Source organism: Nothobranchius furzeri, unplaced genomic scaffold (assembly GCF_043380555.1).
Source record: "Nothobranchius furzeri strain GRZ-AD unplaced genomic scaffold, NfurGRZ-RIMD1 Scf101, whole genome shotgun sequence".
Lineage (NCBI taxonomy): Eukaryota > Metazoa > Chordata > Actinopteri > Cyprinodontiformes > Nothobranchiidae > Nothobranchius > Nothobranchius furzeri.
The window spans coordinates 27,501-37,500 of record NW_027223117.1 but is presented as its reverse complement, the minus strand read 5'-3'; positions in this window follow the sequence as shown (position 1 = coordinate 37,500).

Below are 10,000 nucleotides of genomic sequence, written 5' to 3'. Positions count from 1 at the left end.
TGTGTCGGACTAGGGAGGCTGTGCCGTGCCCCCTGGAGGTCTAAAGGATGACCAGTAGTTGTGGTTCTCGCCCCGGGACTTGGGTCAGAGTATAGCCCAAGTGGAGCACTTGTGTCGGCCTAGGGAGGCTGTGCCGGGCCCCCTGGAGGTCTAAAGGATGACCATGAGGTCAAAAGGATGACCAGTAGTTGTGGTTCTCGCCCCGGGACTTGGGTCAGAGTATAGCCCAAGTGGAGCACTTGTGTCGGACTAGGGAGGCTGTGCCGTGCCCCCTGGAGGTCTAAAGGATGACCAGTAGTTGTGGTTCTCGCCCCGGGACTTGGGTCAGAGTATAGCCCAAGTGGAGCACTTGTGTCGGACTAGGGAGGCTGTGCCGTGCCCCCTGGAGGTCTAAAGGATGACCAGTAGTTGTGGTTCTCGCCCCGGGACTTGGGTCATAGTATAGCCCAAGTGGAGCACTTGGGTCGGACTAGGGAGGCTGTGTCGTGCCCCCTGGAGGTCTAAAGGATGACCAGTAGTTGTGGTTCTCGCCCCGGGACTTGGGTCAGAGAATAGCCCAAGTGGGACACTTGTGTCGGACTAGGGAGGCTCTGCCGTGCCCCCTGGAGGTCTAAAGGATGACCAGTAGTTGTGGTTCTCGCCCCGGGACTTGGGTCAGAGTATAGCCCAAGTGGAGCACTTGTGTCGGACTAGGGAGGCTGTGCCGTGCCCCCTGGAGGTCTAAAGGATGACCATTAGTTGTGGTTCTCGCCCCGGGACTTGGGTCAGAGTACAGCCCAAGTGGAGCACTTGCGTCGGACTAGGGAGGCTGTGCCGGGCCCCCTGGAGGTCTAAAGGATGACCAGTAGTTGTGGTTCTCGCCCCGGGCCGTGGGTCTGAGTATGGCCCAAGTGGGACACTTGTGTCGGACTAGGGAGGCTCTGCCGTGCCCCCTTGAGGTCTAAAGGATGACCAGTAGTTGTGGTTCTCGCCCCGGGACTTGGGTCATAGTATAGCCCAAGTGGGACACTTGTGTCGGACTAGGGAGGCTCTGCCGTGCCCCCTTGAGGTCTAAAGGATGACCATGAGGTCAAAAGGATGACCAGTAGTTGTGGTTCTCGCCCCGGGACTTGGGTCAGAGTATGGCCCAAGTGGTGCACTTGTGTCGGTCTAGGGAGGCTGTGCCGGTCCCCCTGGAGGTCTAAAGGATGACCAGTAGTTGTGGTTCTCGCCCCGGGACTTGGGTCAGAGTATAGCCCAAGTGGAGCACTTGTGTCGGACTAGGGAGGCTGTGCCGGGCCCCCTGGAGGTCTAAAGGATGACCAGTAGTTGTGGTTCTCACCCCGGGTCGTGGGTCCGAGTCTGGCCCGAGTAGAGCACTTTGGTCGGCTACCGGGGGGTGTGCCGTGCCCCCTGGAGGTCTAAAGGATGACCAGTAGTTGTGGTTCTCGCCCCGGGACTTGGGTCAGAGTATAGCCCAAGTGGAGCACTTGTGTCGGCCTAGGGAGGCTGTGCCGGGCCCCCTGGAGATCTAAAGGATGACCATGAGGTCAAAAGGATGACCAGTAGTTGTGGTTCTCGCCCCGGGACTTGGGTCAGAGTATAGCCCAAGTGGAGCACTTGTGTCGGCCTAGGGAGGCTGTGCCGGGCCCCCTGGAGGTCTAAAGGATGACCAGTAGTTGTGGTTCTCGCACCGGGACTTGGGTCAGAGTACAGCCCAAGTGGAGCACTTGTGTCGGTCTAGGGAGGCTGTGCCGGGCCCCCTGGAGGTCTAAAGGATGACCAGTAGTTGTGGTTCTCGCCCCGGGCCGTGGGTCTGAGTATGGCCCAAGTGGGGCACTTGCGTCGGACTGGGGAGGCTCTGCCGCGCCCCCTGGAGGTCAAAAGGATGACCAGTAGTTGTGGTTCTCACCCCGGGTCGTGGGTCCGAGTCTGGCCCGAGTAGAGCACTTTGGTCGGCTACCGGGGGGTGTGCCGTGCCCCCTGGAGCCATGGGAGTGAGCTCCAGCAGACTGGTATTTTTCGGAGAACCAGGCCCACACTCCTCAGACTTTGTGCCCAGGGACAGGCCACCAAAATCGGCCGCGGCTCGTGCACTTTGCCCCTGCGTTTCTCCCAGAACCAGAGCCGGAAAAATCCCAAAATTGATGCCCAGAGATAGTCGACTCTGCCTGGAATAGATTGCCACCCAAACCCGCCAACTCACGCTGGTTTTCCGATGGCCTCACCTACTAACCCGAGCATGGTCATCGCTCGCACCTTCCAAAACCTCCAGGGGCGCAGGCACTTTTCATTTACTGGCCATAAGGCCGACCGCCTTAAGCGTTAAGCGATAAGCGAAAGGCTTAGTTTGGACTTAGTTTTTGGAGCGACGAGGTCGCCGTTTTGTCAATTCTGAACCGATTTTCACGCGGTTTTCGACTGCCTGCGCCTGGGGAGCCGCCCAGAAGCCCCAGGCAGTGTTCTGGGTGGACTTCCGGACCGGTCCGGACCCGGTACCGGCCGGGGGAACCGCACCACGCCTCTCGGGCGTTTCTACACCGATTTTCGCGGGGTTTTCGACTGCATAGACGGGGCCACCTGCTGCAGGGCCCGAGGGAGGGCCTTACTGAGCTGGGTCCGACGCAGGGCCCGGTTCCTGGAGCCCGCTGGGGGGGGGGGGGGGTTCTCTAAGGCTCACGGCGGGCTGCTGAGGGGCCGGATCGGATGCAGACAGGCGCTCCTCTGCCCAGGTCTTTGCTCCCCTGCCCCACTAGGAATGGAAGACACACTGCCAACAGCTTCTGGAGGGTGATGGGCCCTGCTGCAGACCAGGTCCGACCCAGGTTTCAGCTATCCCACCCCGCAGGGACTTAAAGACACACTGCCATCAGCTTCTGGAGGCTGCTGAGCTCTACTATAGAGCAGGTCCGACCCAGGTTTCAGCTCCTGCAGCCCACTAGGACTTAAACACACACTGCCATCAGCGTCTGGATGGTGATGGGCCCTGCTGCAGACCAGGTCCGACCCAGGTTTCAGCTATCCCACCCCGCAGGGACTTAAAGACACACTGCCATCAGCTTCTGGAGGCTGCTGAGCTCTACTATAGAGCAGGTCCGACCCAGGTTTCAGCTCCTGCAGCCCACTAGGACTTAAACACACACTGCCATCAGCGTCTGGATGGTGATGGGCCCTGCTGCAGACCAGGTCCGACCCAGGTATCAGCTCCTGCACCCCGCAGGGAATTGAAGACACACTGCCATCAGCTTCTGGAGGCTGCTGAGCTCTGCTATAGACCAGGTCCGACCCAGGTTTCAGCTCCTGCACCCCGCAGGGAACTAAACACACACTGCCATCTGCAACTGGAGGCTGCTGAGCCCTGCTGCAGACCAGGTCCGACCCAGGTTATGGCTCTCCCACCCCCCTGGGACTTAAACACACACAGCCATCAGCTTCTGGATGGTGATGGGCCCTGCTGCAGACCAGGTCCGACCCAGGTTTCAGCTCCTCAACCCCGCAGGGACTTAAACCCACACCGCCATCAGCTTCTGGAGGGTGATGGGCCCTGCTGCGGGCCAGGTCCGACCCAGGTTTCAGCTCTCCCACCCCGCAGGGACTTAAACACACACAGCCATCAGCTTCTGGGGGCTGCTGAGCCCTGCTGCAGACCAGGTCCGACCCAGGTTTCAGCTCTCCCACCCCGCAGGGTCTTTAACACACACACTGCCATCAGCTGCTGGAGGCTGCTGAGCTCCGCTATAGACCAGGTCCGACCCAGGTTTCTGCTCCTGCACCCCGCAGGGAATGAAAGACACACTGCCATCAGCTTCTGGAGGCTGCTGAGCCCTGCTGCAGACCAGGTCCGACCCAGGTATCGGCTCTCCAACCAGGCAGAGACTTAAACACACACACACACACACACACTGCCATCAGCTTCTGGGGGCTGCTGAGCTCTGCTGTAGACCGGGTCCGACCCAGGTTTCTGCTCCTCCACCCCGCAGGGACTTAAACACACACTGCCACCAGCTTCTGGAGGGTGATGGGCCCTGCTTTAGACCAGGTCTGACCCGGGATATAGCTCTCCCACCCCGCAGGGACTTAAACACTCACTGCCATCAGCTGCTGGAGGCTGCCGAGCTCTGCTGCAGACCAGGTCCCACCCAGGTTTCTGCTCCTGCACCCCGCAGGGACTTAAACACACACTGCCACCAGCTTCTGGAGGGTGATGGGCCCTGCTGTGGACCAGGTCCGACCCGGATATCAGCTCTCCCACCAGGCAGGGACTTAAACACACACTGCAATCAGCTGCTGGAGGCTGCTGAGCTCTACTATAGACCAGGTCCGACCCAGGTTTCAGCTCTCCCACCAGGCAGTGACTTAAAGACACACTGCCATCAGCTGCTGGAGGCTGCTGAGCTCTTCTATAGACCAGGTCCGACCCAGGTTTCAGCTCTCACACCAGGCAGGGACTTAAACACACACTGCCATCAGCTGCTGGAGGCTGCTGAGCTCTGCTATAGACCAGGTCCGACCCAGGTTTCAGCTCTCCCACCAGGCAGGGACTTAAAGACACACTGCCATCAGCTGCTGGAGGCTGCCGAGCCCTGCTGCAGACCATGTCCGACCCAGGTTTCAGCTCTCCCACCAGGCAGGGACTTAGAGGCACGCTGCCATCAGCTTCTGGAGGCTGCTGAGCTCTGCCATAGACCAGGTCCGACCGAGGTTTCAGCTCTCCCACCCCGCAGGGACTTAAACACACACTGCCATCAGCTGCTGGAGGCTGCTGAGCTCTGCTATAGACCAGGTCCGACCCGGGATATAGCTCTCCCACCCCGCAGGGACTTAAACACACACTGCCATCAGCTGCTGGAGGCTGCTGAGCTCTTCTATAGACCAGGTCCGACCCAGGTTTCAGCTCTCCCACCCCGCAGGGACTTGAACACACACTGCCATCAGCTTCTGGAGGCTGCTGAGCTCTGCTATAGACCAGGTCCGACCCAGGTTTCTGCTCCTCCACCCCGCAGGGAATTAAAGACACACTGCCATCAGCTTCTGGATGGTGATGGGCCCTGCTGCAGACCAAGTCCGACCCGGGTTACAGCTCTCCCACCAGGCAGGGAATTAAACACACACTGCCATCAGCTGCTGGAGGCTGCTGAGCTCCGCTATAGACCAGGTCCGACCCGGGTTCCTGCTCCTGCACCCCGCAGGGACCAAAACACACACACTGCCATCAGCTTCTGGAGGCTGCTGAGCTCTTCTATAGACCAGGTCCGACCCAGGTTTCAGCTCTCCCACCAGGCAGGGACTTAAACACACACTGCCATCACCTTCTGCTGGCTGCTGAGCTCTGCTGCAGACCAGGTCCGACCCAGGTTTCAGCTCCTGCACCCCGCAGGGAACTAAACACACACTGCCGTCACCTTCTGCTGGCTGCTGAGCCCTGCTGCAGACCAGGTCCGACCCAGGTTTCAGCTCCTGCACCCCGCAGTGGATTAAAGACACACTGCCATCAGGTTCTGGAGGCTGCTGAGCTCTGCTGCAGACCAGGTCCGACCCAGGTTATGGCTCTCCCACCCCGCAGGGACTTAAACACACACCGCCGTCAGCTTCTGGATGGTGATGGGCCCTGCTGCAGACCAGGTCCGACCCACGTTTCAGCTCTCCCACCCCGCAGGGGATGAAACACACACTGCCATCAGCTTCTGGAGGCTGCTGAGCTCTGCTAAAGACCAGGTCCGACCCAGCTTTCAGCTCTCCCACCAGGCAGGGAGTTAAAGACACACTGTCATCGGCTTCTGGAGGGTGCTGAGCCCTGCTGCACACCAAGTCTGACCCAGGTTTCAGCTCATCCACCCCGCAGGGACCTAAACACACACTGCCATCAGCTTCTGAGTGGTAATGGGCCCTGCTGCAGACCAGGTCCGACCCAGGTTTCAGCTCCTCCACCCCGCCATCACCAGCTGGAGGCTGGCTGCTGCTCCTGCACCCTGCCATCAGCTGCTGGAGGCTTCTGTTCCTCCACCCCGCCATCAGCAGCTGGAGGCTGGCTGCTGGAGGCTGGCTGCTGCTCCTCCACCCCGCCATCACCAGCTGGAGGCTGGTTGCAGCTCCTGCACCCCGCCATCAGCTGCTGGAGGCTGCCTGCAGCCCCTGCACCCCGCCATCAGCTGCTGGAGGCTGGCTGCAGCTCCTGCACACCGCCATCAGCTGCTGGAGGCTGCCTGCAGCTCCTGCACCCCGCCATCAGCTGCTGGAGGCTGGCTGCTGCTCCTGCACCCCGCCAGCAGCTGCTGGAGGCTGGCTGCTGCTCCTCCACCCAACCATCAGCTGCTGGACGCTGGCTGCTGCTCCTGCACCCCGCCATCAGCTGCTGGAGGCTGGCTGCTGCTCCTCCACCACCCAACCATCAGCTGCTGGACGCTGGCTGCAGCTCCTCCACCCCGCCATCAGCTGCTGGTGGCTGGCTGCAGCTCCTTCACCCCGCCATCAGCTGCTGGTGGCTGGCTGCAGCTCCTTCACCCCGCCATCACCAGCTGGAGGCTGGCTGCTGCTCCTGCACCCCGCCATCAGCTGCTGGAGGCTGCCTGCAGCTCCTGCGCCCCGCCATCAGCTGCTGGAGGCTGGCTGCTGCTCCTGCACCCTGCCATCAGCTGTTCGAGGCTGGCTGCAGCTCCTCCACCCCACCATCACCAGCTGGAGGCTGGTTGCAGCTCCTGCACCCCGTCATCAGCAGCTGGAGGCTGCCTGCTGCTCCTGCACCCCGCCATCAGCTGCTGGAGGCTGCCTGCAGCTCCTGCACCCCGCCATCATTTGCTGGAGGCTGGCTGCAGCTCCTGCAACCCGCCATCAGCTGCTGGAGGCTGGCTGCTGCTCCTCCACCCCACCATGACCTGCTGGAGGCTGGCTGCAGCTCCTTCACACCGCCATCAGCTGATGGATGCTGGCTGAACGCTGGAGGCTGGCTGCTGCTCCCACACACCGCCATCAGCTCCTGGAGGCTGGCTGGCTGCTGGAGGCTGTCTGCTGCTGCTCCTCCACCCCGCCATCACCAGCTGGAGGCTGGCTGCTGGAGGCTGGCTGCAGCTCCTGCACCCCACCATCAGCTGCTGGAGGCTGGCTTCTGCTCCTCCACCCCGCCATCAGCTGCTGGGGGCTGGCTGCTGGAGGCTGGCTGCAGCTCCTCCACCCCGCCATCACCAGCTGGAGGCTGGTTGCAGCTCCTGCACCCCGCCATCAGCTGCTGGAGGCTGCCTGCTGCTCCTGCACCCCGCCATCAGCTGCTGGAGGCTGCCTGCACCTCCTGCACCCCGCCATCAGCTGCTGGAGGCTGGCTTCTGCTCCTCCACCCCGCCATCAGCTGATGGAGGCTGCCTGCTTCTCCACCCCGCCATCACTAGCTGGAGGCTGGCTGCTGGAGGCTGGCTGCAGCTCCTCCACCCCGCCATCAGCTGCTGGAGGCTGCCTGCAGCTCCTGCACCCCGCCATCACCAGCTGGAGGCTGGCTTCTGCTCCTCCACCCCGCCATCAGCTGATGGAGGCTGCCTGCTTCTCCACCCCGCCATCACTAGCTGGAGGCTGGCTGCTGGAGGCTGGCTGCAGCTCCTCCACCCCGCCATCAGCTGCTGGAGGCTGGCTGCTGCTCCTGCACCCCGCCATCAGCTGCTGGAGGCTGGCTGCTGCTCCTCCACCCAACCATCAGCTGCTGGACGCTGGCTGCAGCTCCTCCACCCCACCATCAGCTGCTGGACGCTGGCTGCAGCTCCTCCACCCCGCCATCAGCTGCTGGAGGCTGCCTGCAGCTCCTGCACCCCGCCATCAGCTGCTGGAGGCTGCCTGCAGCTCCTGCACCCCGCCATCACCAGCTGGAGGCTGGCTTCTGCTCCTCCACCCCGCCATCAGCTGATGGAGGCTGCCTGCTTCTCCACCCCGCCATCACTAGCTGGAGGCTGGCTGCTGGAGGCTGGCTGCTGCTCCTCCACCCAACCATCAGCTGCTGGACGCTGGCTGCAGCTCCTCCACCCCACCATCAGCTGCTGGACGCTGGCTGCAGCTCCTGCACCCCGCCATCAGCTGCTGGAGGCTGGCTTCTGCTCCTCCACCCCGCCATCAGCTGCTGGAGGCTGCCTGCTGCTCCTGCACCCCGCCATCAGCTGCTGGAGGCTGGCTGCTGCTCCTGCACCCCGCCATCAGCTGCTGGAGGCTGGCTGCTGGAGGCTGGCTGCAGCTCCTCCACCCCACCATCAGCTGCTGGACGCTGGCTGCAGCTCCTCCACCCCACCATCAGCTGCTGGACGCTGGCTGCAGCTCCTGCACCCCGCCATCAGCTGCTGGAGGCTGGCTTCTGCTCCTCCACCCCGCCATCAGCTGACGGAGGCTGCCTGCTTCTCCACCCCGCCATCACTAGCTGGAGGCTGGCTGCTGGAGGCTGGCTGCAGCTCCTCCACCCCACCATCAGCTGCTGGACGCTGGCTGCAGCTCCTGCACCCCGCCATCAGCTGCTGGAGGCTGGCTTCTGCTCCTCCACCCCGCCATCAGCTGACGGAGGCTGCCTGCTTCTCCACCCCGCCATCACTAGCTGGAGGCTGGCTGCTGGAGGCTGGCTGCAGCTCCTCCACCCCGCCATCAGCTGCTGGAGGCTGGCTGCTGCTCCTGCACCCCGCCATCAGCTGCTGGACGCTGGCTGCAGCTCCTCCACCCCGCCATCACCAGCTGGAGGCTGCCTGCTGCTCTTCCACCCCGCCATCAGCTGATGGACGCTGGCTGCAGCTCCTCCACCCCGCCATCAGCTGCTGGAGGCTGGCTGGCCGCTGGAGGCTGGCTGCTGCTCCCACACACCGCCATCAGCTGCTGGAGGCTGGCTGGCTGCTGGAGGCTGGCTGCTGCTGCTCCTCCTCCCCGCCATCACCAGCTGGAGGCTGGCTGCTGCTCCTACACCCCGCCATCAGCTGATGGAGGCTGCCTGCTCCTCCGCCCCGCCATCACCAGCTGGAGGCTGGCTGCTGGAGGCTGGCTGCAGCTCCTTCACCCCGCCATCACCAGCTGGAGGCTGGCTTCTGCTCCTGCACCCCGCCATCAGCTGCTGGAGGCTGGCTTCTGCTCCTCCACCCCGCCACCAGCTGCTGGAGGCTGGCTGCTGCTCCTGCACCCCGCCAGCAGCTGCTGGAGGCTGGCTGCTGCTCCTCCACCACCCAACCATCAGCTGCTGGACGCTGGCTGCAGCTCCTCCACCCCGCCATCAGCTGCTGGTGGCTGGCTGCTGCTCCTGCACCCCGCCATCAGCTGCTGGTGGCTGGCTGCAGCTCCTTCACCCCGCCATCACCAGCTGGAGGCTGGCTGCTGCTCCTGCACCCCGCCATCAGCTGCTGGAGGCTGGCTGCAGCTCCTCCACCCCACCATCAGCCGTTGGAGGCTGGCTGCTGCTCCTCCACCCTGACATCACCAGCTGGAGGCTTCTGTTCCTCCACCCCACCATCAGCAGCTGGAGGCTGGCTGCTTGAGGCTGGCTGCTGCTCCCCCACCCCGCCATCACCTGCTGGAGGCTTCTGCTCAGCCACACCGCCACCAGCTGCCTGTGGTGAACCGCTGACGACCAGCCCAGGCCCACGTCTCACCTCTCCCTGCCCGCCCTGGATGCACAACCACCCACCCAGGCTCAAGTTTCCCCCTGCCCGCTGCACGTCCAGCCGGCCTCTGCCCTGTCCCCTCTCTCACCAGCATCACATCCAGGCTCATCAGGCATCCCCATGCCCGCAGCCTTCTCCCACCCACACTCAACACCACCGAACCCAGGATCAGGCTCCACCATCCCCGAAGACTTCTCCCACCCTCACTCAACACCATCACACCCAGCATCAGGCTCCCCCAGCCCCGCAGCCTTCTCCCACCCACACTCAACACCATCGCACCCAGGATCAGGCTCCCCCATCCCCGCAGCCTTCTCCCACCCACACAGCCTCTCCAACGCCATCCACACCTCCAGGACACCCACCCTCAGCATCACCACCACCCACCCCACAACACGCTCACCCTCACCCGGCTG